The 15260-nt window shown below is 40.6% G+C and overlaps 1 protein-coding gene across 1 annotated transcript in view; it reads left to right on the plus strand.

Annotated features, from left to right (window-relative positions):
- The window catches only part of UBE2N (ubiquitin-conjugating enzyme E2N), a 27130-nt gene that overhangs the window by 8221 nt on the left and 3649 nt on the right, over nt 1-15260 (plus strand). The gene's annotated exons all lie outside the window — the stretch shown is intronic.

Raw genomic sequence — 15260 nt, forward strand, 5'->3', positions numbered from 1 at the left:
CTGGCCGCGTTTGGGCCGGGGGAGCGCGGCGGCGGCGCGGTGCTCGGGTTCCTCCTCCTGTGCGAGGAGGGACAAAACACAGCGAGTAGTTAAACCTGGGCTTGAGCTGTACGTCGGGGGCATCCGCGCCGGTACACGCGAGGCCAGCCTGGTTACTGCTAGGTGTGCTCTGGGCTGTCGGCCCTTACGGTATTAGCGTGTTCGTGCTGGCGGTTCAGTGTCTTCCTTCGACTTTCATTTACCAAGCTTTGTAAGGGCTCTCAACTTTGGGGTACTTTCAGCTGACCCTCCGAGTGCAACTTCAGCTTAAGACTTGAATGATCTGGAGTCGCTCAGCAGAGCTACGGGTAGCTGCATTGCAAGCTATCAAAAGATAGCGTGGTCCTGTAGCTAAGCGTGCATGTCTGGGCTGCTCTTTCCCACTCGATTTGCAGCGATGTGAATTGAAGCCCTCAAATTGGTGAGCGCTCCCTTTACAAAAGTTACTAAGTGATTCCAGTAAGGTTTGTTAGCCCTCATAGGAAATAACAGCACCCTTGTTACTTGTTGAAGTGAACGAATGTCACAAATAACTTACAATGCTGTGAAGCTCTCTTGGTTCAGTACGCAATGTTGGCAACCATTGTAAAACACCTGAGCGTAGAATATATTAAATAGTGGATGAAAAAATAAAACTGGATTTTCTCTAAAAAGTCAATTTATCTAATAGGGGATAGAGGAGATGAGGTAAAAATAACACAGGAGTAGCATTTATCTTGTATGAAACAGACTGAACTATGGTTACTGCTCAGAATTGTAAGCAGTAAAAATAACGAGGACAAATCTTACGGAATGGGTTTGACGCTCATCCAGCTGCCTTAGTGCACAGCATGCAAAGCTGTGCATGCATTTCAGGTGTGAGAGGGAACACTGATTCATAATATAGTGGAACTGGTATTCATCACAGAGTTGTGATAAGAGCTCAGTCATGAGGCTGGTGTCCGTGCTAAATTTTTTTAATAGCTCTCGACAATTCCCCTGAATACAACCAAGAAGCGCACCCACTTGTAAGCTGGTGCGTTAATTTTCTTCTTGGCGCTTTTGTTTTTTTCATGCTTTTCTAGAAAAAACCTGGAGCAATTCACACGACTCGCTTCAAAGATGTGTGATGGCATGGGGATGTTTCCTCTCCTCCTGGAGAGGGGAAGTGGAGGGCAGCAGAAGAGAGACCTAGAAACTCCAGATTTCCTCTGGAGAGATCCCCCTTAGAGTTTTCGGGATTATTATCTGTTATAGGGTGGTGTCTACGGTGGTTTGTATATTTCCATGTATGCATTATAAGTGTCTGCAGCCAGTCTAGAGCTTTTAAATCTCGGATTGGTTGTGTTTAGATGACCAATTCTTCAGCTCCTGTGCTGTGCATGCGTTAGGTTGCCGGATGTGCATATGGTCCAGAACTTGAATCTGACTACTATAGCCTCAAAAATGTGCAAAGTCATATTTTGAAATATTGCAGCTGCAGAGGTGCAGACCTAGAAATACGGCTGCTTGAGTCTTCAGGAGTCTCGAGTGAGAATTGTTTTGACCTTTTCTATCCTGCCGATCTTGATATTGGAGCTAAATTTCCTACTGCTGGTTGTCTTAGAGGGAGGGGAAGGAGTGAACTCTGCTGCTAGTGAGAATTTGAAAGATCAGGGAAGGAAATGGAAGAGAGAGAGAGATAGGAAAGGGAAGAGTTGTAGAAAGGTGAAATAACTCCAATAACAAGAAGATCTGATTTTCCTTATGCACAGTAATAAACCTGATGATAAATAAACAGCTTAGGTTACTGTTAGGAAAAGAACACCTCCCTTTGATCCACATGCACCCTTGTGTTGTCATCCGAGGGAGAGACTGTCAATGGCTGATTGGGGATAGGAGTGCATATTTGGACTGTAATGAAGTACAGAATCTAGCTAACCGAAAAAAATCCTCATTTTGACCGACTGCTGGCAGATGGCCTGGCTCTCCGGTTGACTAGTGGCCCTGTACTCCTCAGCCTGCTTCTTCACTATCTGCAGGCTGTCTTCTAGCCCAGTAGGAGAGCAGTAGCTTTCCTTGTCTCAGCAGAGAGCTCTATCTGTATTTCCAATACTTCCCCAAATTCAATTGAAAGGTGACAGTATGGATGCTGCAAAGCAGTTGTAACTAGAAGATAGTTACTACTGGTTTGCTGTCCTCAGATTATTTAGAAACAAGTGGGGCTTAAACAAGTGGGGAGGAATGATCCGTAAGTGCAAGAGATAACTTGCTTTAGAGTTATGACTTAGTGTTAGCACATCACAAATGGTGAGTAGAAAATGATAATATAGTTTTAAATCTTTAAAGATCTAATCAGAATTGGAAAACCTATCTTGTGAATAGAGAAGAGGTATTTTTATTTTCTTTGATAGTCCAAAACCAAGGGCACTCTGAGAATCACCTTGACAAGAAAACCTATGAATGTAACATAAAATAAAAATGCGGTATGGCACATTTATGTAGATGTGTGTTTTTGATACTGTAAAGCTTTTTTCCTGCTGCACAGTATTAAAAAGTGGGTCTTTGCAATACACACAATAAGTAAGCCCAGTGATTTTTACTTTCAAGCACTTACTACACCAATTCTCTCCAGTGTTGCAAAGTCACGTAGCTCCAGTCGAGTAAGGAATTGAATTGCATCTTTTTTTTTTTTTTTGGCTGACATTCAAACCTACTCATTGCTGTGTCAAGTGCAGTTGGTATATCTGAATGGGATGGGCAATGCTGCCTTGTGTCATCTTTTCAGATGTTTTTTCTGCTGTTTTCACTGCTGCAGTGATCTCATCATTCATAATTTGATGTCCAGGTCTATGTGTTAACTGTGTAGGCAGTTGTTAGTAGTGCTTCTGTTACAATCACTGCAGCTGCTCGTATCATGAAGTAAACCATCTGAAGCAGTATCTGAGACTCCTCCAAACTTTTTTTATTAATAAATTTCAGTGTTAAATTACTGAGGCTTTGATTTCTTCCCCTGCATGGTAGCGTGTTGTTGTCTGAGATATTCCTTCCTTGCTGTTTACTGTGAGAAGCTATTTCCACATTGCTGCCAGTGAGCTCCTGCTTGCAGTATTTTTAGAGAATCTGGATAACATTTGGACTGCTGAGTTATAAAATGCTACCTCAAATTGTAAAATTTCTGGGAGGTTTTATGGAGATTTTCATGGTGTATGTGGTGATAGGCACCTACAGCGTTCTGTTAGAGGTCAGTATAATTGGCTTTGTATGTTTTTTGAAATATAAATCAGGTTATTTAATCTGCAACTTCTGTTTAAGAACTTCTAGAAAGTTTCAGTATTTCTGGCAGCCAACTTGAAGTTTCTCACTTTATCTTGGAAGCTGTGGGCTTCTGGGGCATGGACATCTGTCTCCTCATGCAAATTTAAGTTGCTGTTACTTTTTGATTTCTCTGACGTTTCCGGCCATTTTTTAATTTCCTGGATAAAAAAATTAAATAAAAAAGACTGGAGGTAAACCTAATACCTTTTCATGGTATTTTGCATTTGTTTGGATGGTGGTTAGGCATAGAAAACATTACTTCTGGACAGTGCTGTTCCTTGGCATTTGCGGATAAACTCTATATTTGGTCTTTGTAGTGTCTTTTTGCCCCTTGTATACTGTTTGATTCTTGTGGATACCTTCAAATTTGACAGCAGGGTGAAAATTTTGGGAATTTTCAGAGGGGTTTTTTGTCCCGTTCTTTTTAAAACCACCTCCCCCGCCCCCAACAAATGTAGGAAGATAATACATATGCTACTTTGCGACCCTCTTTGAGTCTTCTTGCCAGGTGACTAGTGTAGCATAGGCTGGCTGTGGTAGTGGGAGGGGTGTATAGGCAGGTATTGGAAGCCTTTCAAGAAAACTTTCAAGTTAGACCAAGGTGCCAGTTTTAAAAGGAAAACATGGAGTCTTAATAAAAGGTCTTAAAGAAGACACTGTTAACTTTCCACAGCCTTTTCCTTAAAGAAGCTTTTAGTAGACACTAGAGAATAAAAACAGCAAATAATCCAACTAGAGGCAAAAATCTTGTTTGGACCACCTTCTTGTATAATACTTGAGCAACTTTGAGGAACAAATCTATAGTACACCAAGCTTTCTACGTACTGATGTTAACTGTGTGCAAAGCGATAAAAAACCATTATTTTATACTGTACTTGTCTGTTATGTTTACACAGCTTTCAGTGTATCATCAAAATTTTTTTGTATAATACTACAAAACAAAAACACATTTTCGTAGTTACCTGTGGCTGGTGGGTTAATAGTGAGAAGCAAGTGGCAAATTTTGCAATAGATGGCATTTGGACAAAAGCTCTGTATAAATTATTGTTTGCTTTAACCACACTTCGATAGTTGACTCCGCACTGTATATTAATGCAAGGCTCTAATGCAAAAGTGCTCAGCCTGTATAACCACAGGAATGGTTTATACTATTAGATTAGTGAATTTAGTTATGCCTCACTCTACTATAGCTAGAGGTCCACCATGAAAAGCTTGATCTGTGCTAGTACATAGATAATCCTCTGGGAATTTGCATAGGATCTCAGCTTCGCAGTTCCAAAATCCTGTAATCTGCTGTGGAAAATCTGAGAATGAGGTCATTCTCAGGGGAGGGTGATGCTGACCTTAAAAATGCCCCTCTTCACGTTACTGTTGTTTGGCAACAAGGTCGTCTTCCAAGAATGGGTAGATTCTGGATTTTTTTTCTGGGAAGGTTCTGTTACCTGGAGTACATTTGTCTTCATCTCCCTGTAAGTGACTTTGTAGTGGTTAAAATTGTTTGTGTGGCGATGGGAACTGGAGAACCAGAAGTACATGAGGGAAGATTGTGAGCGATCCAGAATTCACGGTGCTTGCTTAGCAGAACCGTAGCTTCAGGTTGCTGGACAATTGTCCATAGATTGAGTACTAGTTAATGGTTTATAAATCCACTGTTCCACTGTTCTATTCTTCTTTTACAGCCGATGCCTTTGACGTGTTGACACTTAGAACACTTTCTTGCTTTTTATTTTTTGGGGGGTAGATACAGTTGGGGCTGGTGATGGAGTCTGGGAACCCGCAGGGTGGTGGAAGCATTAGTGTACAGAGATGTTAGCCCAGTAATGAGTCTAGGAAGCAGAGGCATGTGGGATGCTGACACTCGGGGATTATATGGCAAGGAAGAGAAGAATTCATGCGGTGGCCAGCTACTGGAAACCACAAGTGCAGCCTTCTATTTATGATGTTTGACCTTTGCTTTACAGTTTAATGGGCTTTATTGCTAATTTTTTTTCCCTAAAAGGCAGACATTATTTTCAGAAGACTTTTTCCAATGCAGTTGTTTTACAGTGATATAATTCTAATCTAAACATTCTGAAATCTCTCTGACAATATGACATCTGCTTAGGTAACCCGTTTATTTTCGGTAATGCTGGTTATAGCCACTTCTTTACATAATTGTAGCTAATGAATTGGTAGACCCTGGAAGAATTTGGGCCAAAATTTGATGTACTGTTATAAAAAGTTTTTGAATTAAGTCTTTGTGGTTTTCTGAGGCAGCTTTATCCTTATATGTAGAAGACAGTTTTGACTGCTATGTTTCACTTTCTCCTACTACTTCCCCCTCAAAAATCAAAGCAAAAACATGCGTGCGGTTTACCTTCTTATGTGCAACTTGTCAGTTCTTGGTGAAGGAGATCAGTGTGATCTTCCCCCTTATCCCACTCTGACAGAACAGGAAAGAAAGAATTGCCACTTGGCAAGTAATTATTACTTGTCTGTGTGCCGATATGTTGCTTTAAGTTTTGCCCTATGCAGCTAGCTGAAACCTTTAGTTTCTATTTCATATCCCAAAATTAATCCGAACTATTAGATGTTGTTGGAAGATAATGGCACTGGTAGCTGGCAAGGATTTCCTGCAATCAGAATAAAAAATATGAAACGAATGCTGTATGTAGTCTGAACTGAAATGCTAAAGTTGGTGGTGTACTTCTGTGGTTTTTGCAGAGAGCCAGCACAAGGTGGAAAAGTTACTGCCTAGTTAAGTTAGATTAACCAGAAGTTCTCAAGGTGCTCAGCCTGCAGTTCATGTTGAGCAGCCTTACTGTATAAACAGACTTAGCCTGGGCTGTGCTGGCACAAAAGTTTTTGTGCCGCTGTGGTAAACTTGGACTGAGGGGACTGATTTGGCTCAGAACTCTGCAGTAAAGGTTATTTCTTAAGCCAAATCAGTTCTGTGATCTCATTTGTTGTTTGACTTTTCAAATGCTTGGTTGGGCTGATGAAAGGGGTGCATGGAATGGTGACTGTACAAATTAGCGCTGCTGCTGAGAAGTTAGGGCTTCCCATTCAGACAAACCCTTGCATTTTGTGAGGAAAGGAAAAGGTGGAGGTAGTTACAGATGTGAGCGAAGTTGACCAAGAAGGACTGAGAACCAGCCTGAAATGGTGGGGACAAAAGCAATTTGACTCAATTGTAAACTCAACAGCTGAAGCCAATGAAGAATGAGATAAAGGACTTGCACTAATTTTTAGTCACTGAGGGTGGAAGAGGTGTAACTTTTTTTTAAATCTCTTTGCTTTGCGTTATTGGTAGTGACTTTTCATCTGCTTCAGAAATCTTCCTGGGGGACTTGGCAGCAAATGTCTAATCTCCCCTAGGAACCAAATATTGAAGAGACTGATGAGCAATCAGTTAAACTGAAAGATATCTCTTTTTTTCCTCATCACATCTTCTCCCACACAAATTGGTATGTGCAGTACCCTCCAAGTCATAAGTGTTATAATTTCAACTATAGCAGAAAATGGAGCTAGTTAGGCTTTCATTTTAAGTCTGTCATGTCTTTTTGAAAAACTCTGATTTGCAATATCATCTGCAGAGTCTGAAACTGTCTACCACATCTTCTCTAAAAGTGCTTCTGGATAAAACAATTAAAACACATTTCAGATTAAAAGTTACCTTGTGATTTATGCTGTAGTGGGTTGGCCTTGGCCAGATGCCCACCCAGCCACTCTCTCTCTCCCCACCTCAATCAGGCAGGGAAGAAAATAAGATGGAAAAGCTCATGAGTCAAGACAAAGACAGGGAGGTCACTTACTGATTACCATCATGGGCAAAAAAGACTCAACTTGAGGAAAATTAATTAATTTATTGCCAAGTGAAATAGAGTTGGATTGTGACAAAGAAAGACAAAATTAAAACAACACCTTTGCCTCCCTTTTCCCGCACTCAACTTCAGTCCTTCACTCCTGACTCCACCGCCTCCCCTGTCCCTGATGATTGCAGGGGGGTGGGCAATGGGGGTTTGTGGTCGGTCCATAACAGCTCCTCTCAGCTGTTCCCTCCTCCTCAGTTTTTCCCATGCTCCAGCGTGGTCCTCTGATGGGCTGCAGTCTGGATGTCTGCTCTGCTCTGGTCCTCCATGGGCTATAAGGAATCTCTGCTCTGGTGCCTGGAGCACCTCCTCACCCTCCTTCTCTAACCTTAGTGTTCACACTAGTTTTGCTCACACTTCCCCCTCCCCCTCGCTATTCTCTGTGTGTTGTTTTCTGTCTATTCTTGAATACGCTTTCCCAGACGTGCCACCAGCTTGGCTGATGGGCTCGGCTGTGCCCTGCTGCAGGTCTGTTGGAGCTGGCTGTGTCTGGCATGGTGCAGCCCCTGGCCTCTTCCCACAGAGGTCGCCCCTGGAGCCCCCCGGCTGCCAACACCTTGACACCTACACACTGTACATATGCCTAGATGGATATGCAGTTAAATTCGACCATACCAAATACAAGTTTTATGTCCAAAAGAAGTGAGGCAAGCTGATGTATATTTCTTTCAATCTGGGTGCCTCTTTTTGCCAGTAACTTTCCTGTAGGCCATCTTGGGACTATTCATGAAGCATTGCATCCTATTGTTCCTTTTAGAAATGGCCGAGGCTACTGAAGAAGCTTGTTGTGTAGCCAGCTGTTTGGAGACTCTTGCTTGTAGCACCTATGGAAGAAACCTATCAAGAGATGTACAGATTTCATTCACTCACACTGGTGGAAGATGCTTTCACCCACAGACGATGCCAGCTGTTCATCAGTGTCTGCTGGAAGTTACTGTCCTCTGCTAGATGGCAGCAGAGTTTGTATGCTGCCAGTCAACATTTTTCGGGTTAAAGATCTAGCTAAGAGAGCCCAGCTCACTCTTCCTGAGTTGAATTGGGAATGTGGACAGGGTTTACTTTCTCAGTAGGTTTGCAGGGTGGTGTTTTCTGGCAAGGGGGCAGCAATAAGCACTGGGAGTTGAGCTGTGGGCTGTAATTCCTGTTGCAGATTAAGTCTTATTAAGACAAAGATACTCATCTGTCATCTGTCTTTCCTCTGTTCAGAATAAAGCCACCTAGGGTTAGTTGAACCTACAGGTAAAGGTGGATATTACCTACATTTTTTCACTGTCTGAAGTAGATTAGAGAGGGCTTGTACTTTGCCTTGGCCTGACAAAGTTGTAGGGGTGTAACCTCCATCTTAGCAGGTGATGCTGAAGGTAAATTACTTGACTACTGCATAGAGAATTGAGCTAGTAAATGTGCTGCTGGAAATATAAGGAAAGAATCATTCCCCTGAGACTTTGCATAAAGATGCGATATTGTGCCATTGTAAGTATTTAACAGCTCTAAGACCTGCAGTATTTTCTCTTTGTGTAAGAGGCCTTATTAATATTTTCTGTTTTGAAGTTTCAGAATAATTTTATCACAGCTATGTCGACCTCTGAAAGTCTTAACAATGTTCTCTCTTTTTAAGGTACTAGCATAAAGCTGCTAGTCATAAGGATGCTGTTCTGTATTCTCAACACTATAGAAGATTGCTAGGTATCTTTGTAACAAGTAAGAAGATATACAGTCTTTGGTGTTTCAGACTTTTATAGATGGATGAAGACTTTAATTTAGCAGTTTACCATCTGTTACTGAAATTAGCCCTATTGGTAGTTAAGCTTCTTCCTTTGGAATGAGGAGATAGCCTCTGCGTTTCCTTTTTAGGTTGGTTACAAAATAGTAATCTGTTACGCTAGTATCTTGCTGTGATTAACGCTGCAGTCTCAACTCTTCAAACCAGCCCTTTCACCAAAAGGAGCAGTCCATTCTCCCAACCTTCTGACAGCATGTGTTTGCACCCTCCTTTTTATTGGCACAGCTGTTTGCATGGACATGTGGTGAACTGCATCAGGGACTCTTCTCTCTTGCGTGATTTTTTTTTTCTTTTTTTTTCTTCCAGATCGGCTACATGCTATGTTTCACCATGAGGTCGAGAGACAGCTATACAGGCAAAAGTGAAGGTGCATAATAGGCTGAAGTGGAAAGGCAGCACAGCTTTTTTTTTTCTTCCTTTCCCCAGTGGCTGCTCATTTATCAGCTTAAAATGTTCAGGCTTTGTAAGGTGTTGGGATTTCTCTAAGCTCCCTTTGTTCTAATGGATTTTATGAATTTCACCAGGTGATTTCACAGCAGATATTAAAGGACTGTGTAGAGCAGAAGACCATGTTAGATTCTGCCAAAAAGTGAATTCCTTCAATTGTAACATCTCACTAAAGACTACTGTATTTAACTTGTGGATTAGTATGCAAAATTTTTTACTTATTGAAGATAACTGTATATATTGAATATGAAATAAGAAAACTGGGGTGTCAGGAAACTGAGTGTGCAGACAGCTGAATTACTAAGCAAAGCAAATTTGGCTGAAGAGTTGGAGCTTGGATTTCTTCTCTGAGCTAGTTTGTGCTGACTTCGCAAGCAAGCTTCTTTCTTAAATTCTAGTGGCCTTCATACAGTAGCCTTAAAGCTCCCATATTTTGTAGGTGCTAGATACTGATTTGTTCTTAACTTTCTTTAGCCACATCCCTTGGCAGGCAGTGTGAAATTTGTGGTGATTAACTATTGCCATAGTACAGGGAACGGAATTCAATTATTTTTCCAAGCAAAGAATATAGTACTCCTTTCTATAAAAAATTGGCTTTAAAAATTGTCTAATCCCATGCAACAATTTCTTCCCTCACTACTGGAGTGATCTCTGTCAGACAGGTGAAACTTTAGAGATTTCAGTTCAGCTGCAGTGGCTCTGCTATGTAAGAAATAATGTTTGGGGTGTTTTTGCAAATACTTGCATGCATGAGTTTTCTGATGGTAGTTATTTGCCAATATGCCACTGTTTGATCCTGCCTTAGTCTGTTGATGTAAGACTTCTGAAGTAGCTTTTTGTTCTCCAAAAATGTAGCATACAGAAATCTTTTTTTGGTTGTTCTGATTGAGGCCTTGGCAGCTTGAGGCTTTTATAAACACTTCCGCAAGACTGGAAGTGATTAATAGTATATTTCTAATGGATTCCTTCTTTATATGCTTGTTCATATCTCCATGTGCTCTAACAATTGATTTTCATGCATGTCTGTATGGAAGCATCTTCTGGGTTGTTCAGTTCCCTTCCTTAAAGAAGGGTTCTGTCTGGGTGTACAAACCAGGAGAATCCTGGTGGTTATGTCTGTTTTTCAGTCATTTTTTTTTCCTTCCACTGAAAGCAGGATAACCAAGCAAAAGTTCAAAGAATGAAACATATGCCCCTGCAAATTGATCTTGTGTTTGCGTGGCTTCTCTCAGTCTTGGCGACCCAAAAAACCCTCACCCCCAGCTCCTGCTCTGTTGGTCTCGTCTAAAGATCACAGTGCTCTCTCTTCCTGAGGCTTCTTGTCCTCACAGGTTACTGTAAAAACAGGTTGAGAGTATCTCCCCCCGGGGTACAATTAGTTTTCGATTTAATGTCTTCATAGAAGAATAGCTATGCCGAATGTCAGCTACACCATCTGTCCCATCCGTATCATCTGTCACTCTACTTCAGGCCACCTGTGTTAATAAGAAAAGCTTTGCTTTTGCTTGTCAAAACACCTTCAACACTTCTGTGTGTTTTAACCACTGAATTAAAAATAAGAAAGATAAAATTGTGGGGAGCATAACCAGTTGTGAATGACAGTGGTGTGTTTCTTTTTTTAAGAACTGACTGGCATGTATCTTCATTTTGGGTTTATTAATTTTCTTTAGTCAACGGAAATTGACATTAACTTGGAATTGGAAAAAGTGGAGTAAAAGCAGGAGTGAGAAGAGATCTTAATCTAAAAACATTGCAGAGTATGACAAATAGAAATAACTGCCTACGGCAGCATGGGATACTTCATTAAATGCTTTAGAGCTCAAAATATGTCCTGAAATCTCTTCTGTGAAACTTATTTCAGTATGCTAGAGGAGAGCTAGTAAGAAACACTATAAAGTGCTGTTCTGGAACACTTATTTGATGGAAATTTGTACTCCCATGAAGACAAAACTAACCGCTACTGTAAAAACATTTATTGTGAGCAGCAGAACTGCAAAACCTGGTTTTCTGTGAATTTGTCCTTTTACCTCTTTAGCATGTTAATATTTGGGTGTCCCAGCTCTTTTGTCGTTATTGGCAGGGTTTTTTTGCCAGGTGAAAATAGTACATAGTTGATTGGAATAAACTGGCCAAACAGCATGTAATATCAGAGTTTTTCATGTCTTTCTCTTTGGTAGCACTGAGCTTGGTTTCTGTCTTAGCCACTAAGAGCTTTACAAAATGTACAGAAAAGTTGAAATTGGACAAAGGGTTCAAAGGCAGTTTTGGGGAGGAAGGGGGAAGTAACAGATTGCACAAAACTCACTTCCTCAGTTAAAAAACTGTTAGAAAGATTTTTGCCTAAAAAGGTACTGGAAGATGAAGTATTGCATATGCTTGATCTTCATGATTAGTTAAAAAAGGTGGGAAGTTAAAAGTTTAATTAGAAGTGATTATTCATTTTAACATGTTTGAGAGACTATTTTTCATTGGGTAACCATCCTCTGGGGGAAGTAATATAAAATTACAAAATAAGATCAACGTGTAGTTAAACATTTCCTTGTGCACTCAATCGACAAACATCTCATGACTCTCTTATGGGTGATGTACAGGGTGGGGTGTTTTTTTTGTTTTTTCTTGGTAATGTACACTTAAAAAAAAAATCTTTAAGCAGTTCAGTTTCCTGACCTGGTGCACAGTATACTGACAACTGTTTCTCTCAAATATGACTTATTTCTCCAAGTCTTATTGCAAGTCAAATTGATTTTAGTATCACATGTCTTTAGCTGGCCATCTTACTATAAAATGTGGAAGTGAAGTCCCTGATATCACCTTAGAACTGGACCTACTTGTATGTTTAAGCATTTTACATGCTTAGATCTTAAAACTTTTTGATTCATTTCTTCCTTTCTGTTCCTTTTCCATGGTTTCCCCCAAAACATATTGAAGATATTGCTATAAATTTCTTCATAATTGAAGGGCAAAAGCCTTATTTACTGTCAAAATTTAGCAGGTGGTGTTGATGTATTTAAGTACAAACATTTCACATTCTTTTAATAAATGGCATCTTTTTTGTGTTTTTTCAGAGCCTAACAAGCTTGTCTGTGTTACACTGTTTTAAAAAGATGCCTTTTCTGAACCAAAGATGGTTCTCAGCTTTTGCATAAAATGGTAGTGATGTATGTTCACAAGAGTCATGAGCTATCATTTTGTGTGTGTCTGAGAAGTTTAGCCTGGTGCTTGCACTTTTGGCATGATGGCTGCATCAGAGCCTGGCGGGTATGGAAGATGAGTGTAACCAATTCCCTCACAGATTTCTTGCGAGTATTCCTCCTCATCTCTGTTTGAAAACAGCTTCAATTATGCCGATAGCGGTGGAGCTCTATGCATAGTGCAGGAAGTGAGGCGTGCTTGGTTAAAGCATTTTTCATCTAATATTAATGTTCCACAGGGGGCCTGTATGGGTTCTGAGTAGCCTCAGCACTAGTGTAGCTGTATGCAGCATAAATGCTTTTCTTTGCACTCCCTTTTTCCTGGGGTGTTTTATAGCAAGATAACTGTGGCCACATAATGGAGAGGCATAAAGGGCTAGCTGAACGTGATGACATACTAGCAGTGGTATAGCCCCTTCAGTATGATGCGGTACCTCGATTAAAAGAATCGTTTTTCTCATACGTGGGCGCTTTCATTGTTTATTGACAAATGGTTTTTAGTGGCAGAATGCGCCGCTCGCAGCCAGGCGTTGCTCCCTCAGTTACGCTGGCAGGTAGAAGTGCTGATGCTGCTGCCAGAGAACTGCTGATTTTGGGTTATTTTAAGCCAGGATTGGCTGCCCGGTATGGTTACAGTCAGCATACTGGCATAACTAGGGAGGCAGTCTGGGGGAATGGCTGAGTGGGGGCTAGGGACTGCTGAGATCAGCCCAGCTATAAAAATGTGTTAACCTTATTATTAAAAAAAAGTCTTAAATTTGAGCATGCCCGTAAGAACCAAAACCACGATTTGCCTACTAGCGTGTATCTGGCAAAGTCCAGGTGGTAGCAGCTGTGAAGAAGTTTAAAAATTGGGTCTTTTTGTTAGTTCTTTCCTTTTTAATTTCAAGCTGCCTTGCTGTATTTCAAGTTGGCTTGCTGTATTAGTTTGTATTTGGCATAAGACACTGTTTCCTCTGCCAAAACTGTCAAACTGTAATAAGTATATGATCCTTCATAGGTGGAAATCCAGATTGCCCCATTTACCTGCAGCAGCACTCATACTGAAACCTTGCTGAAAGAAATGGAGAATGTTTTATGCATTTACAGGGATAATCTATAGTTTCTTACTCACTGACTTTCATACCACTGAACTAAAGCTTTGAGCATTCGTTATAACTACTTTTCTACAGAATTACTGTACAAGTAAATAGCCAGCAGAACACAAATTCCGAGTATGTTATAAATTTATGTGTATAACTTAAAAAAATATACTTGCGGAAGTGAGTGTAGACAGCGCTAAGAAGCTTGGCTGTCCTTCCAGTAAGGTGTGTAAGTGGCATTGGCTGCTAATGCCTATGCAGATAAGTAGGCAATATGTAGTCACAACAAGGAATTAGACCAGATAAATTTATTTTTATGTGTGCATATGTACATAGTAATAAGTTCAGTATTATGATGTGTAGGACCTTGACAATTTTGAGACAAATAACTGGATTTTGGCATTAATTACTGTGACTTCACTTCTTTATATTATGTGTTTGATTATTTTTTGCTAAAGTGAGGTGTTATTTAACTGCATCGACAGCCATATCGCTTATATGCCGTGTAAATTTATTTCATTAAAATGCCAGTATCGTAACAGTCCACATATGTTTGAAGAACGTATTAAGCCTAGTAGAGGTAATCTGTCTAATTTGTGCTTGTATTAGTGCTATTGTAGACACACAGAATAAATATGCTATAAAACTAGAATAATAAATTAATATTACACCTACAAGTTACCATTTTTCTTCAGTAGAAACGGGAAAATTTTTCTTTGTGAAAGCCAACACAGAAAGGTGGTGAAAAAATTAACTATACATAGTAAATACAAGCTAGAGGAAAAGCAGGAAATGAGGCTAAAATTACCTGAAGAAATGAGGCTTTGACAGGACTTCTTGTCCCTGCCTGATGTCCTTTTGCCCATTTTGGCTGCAGGTTCTTTTTTATAAGAAGTAGCAGAATGGTGCCTAGAAGACTTGTGAAGCCTGGCAGCAGAGGAGAGGGAAAGGTGTACAGGACTTGGTCGGTCTGTCTGCTCAGTGCGTTAGCGGGACAGAAGGTCAGAACGTGGGCAGCTCTTAGCTACAGCCAGAGCGTGTTGCCTGAGGTAGGATCGGTGCTGTGGGCAGAAGGATTGAGCAACAAAGGATACAAATCTCTGTAGGAAACCAGGCTTCCCTAATTTTACAGAACAACTTGCCTGTCCCCTACTGTTTGTTAGGGTGTCTTTAAACATGGTTATATGTAGGCTGAAAGTGCTCACACCAAAGCTATTTATGCATATATGTGTAAATATATAAAACATCCTTATAAACACCTTTAGTGTTGCAGCAGAGTAGTACTTTGAATTCTTCAAAGTTGAATCTGATTCCAGTACAAATGTTCATCATAACAAACCAGTCCACTCTTGTTAGAGTAAATCTTGAACGCTTTCTGTGAGTGATTAGCCCTTTTGGTTTTTCACTTATGGGGCTTTCTGTTTAAGGTAAATCATAGAATCATTAAGGTTGGAAAAGACCTCTAAGATTGAGTCCAACCATCAACCCAACACCACCATGCCCACTAAACCATGTCCCTAAGCGCCTCATCTACCCGTCTTTTAAATACGTCCAGGGATGGTGACTCAACCACTTCCCTGGGCAGCCTGTT

This window comes from Pygoscelis adeliae, unplaced genomic scaffold, assembly GCF_000699105.1.
Source record: "Pygoscelis adeliae isolate BGI_AS28 unplaced genomic scaffold, ASM69910v1 Scaffold232, whole genome shotgun sequence".
Taxonomy (NCBI): Eukaryota; Metazoa; Chordata; class Aves; order Sphenisciformes; family Spheniscidae; genus Pygoscelis; species Pygoscelis adeliae.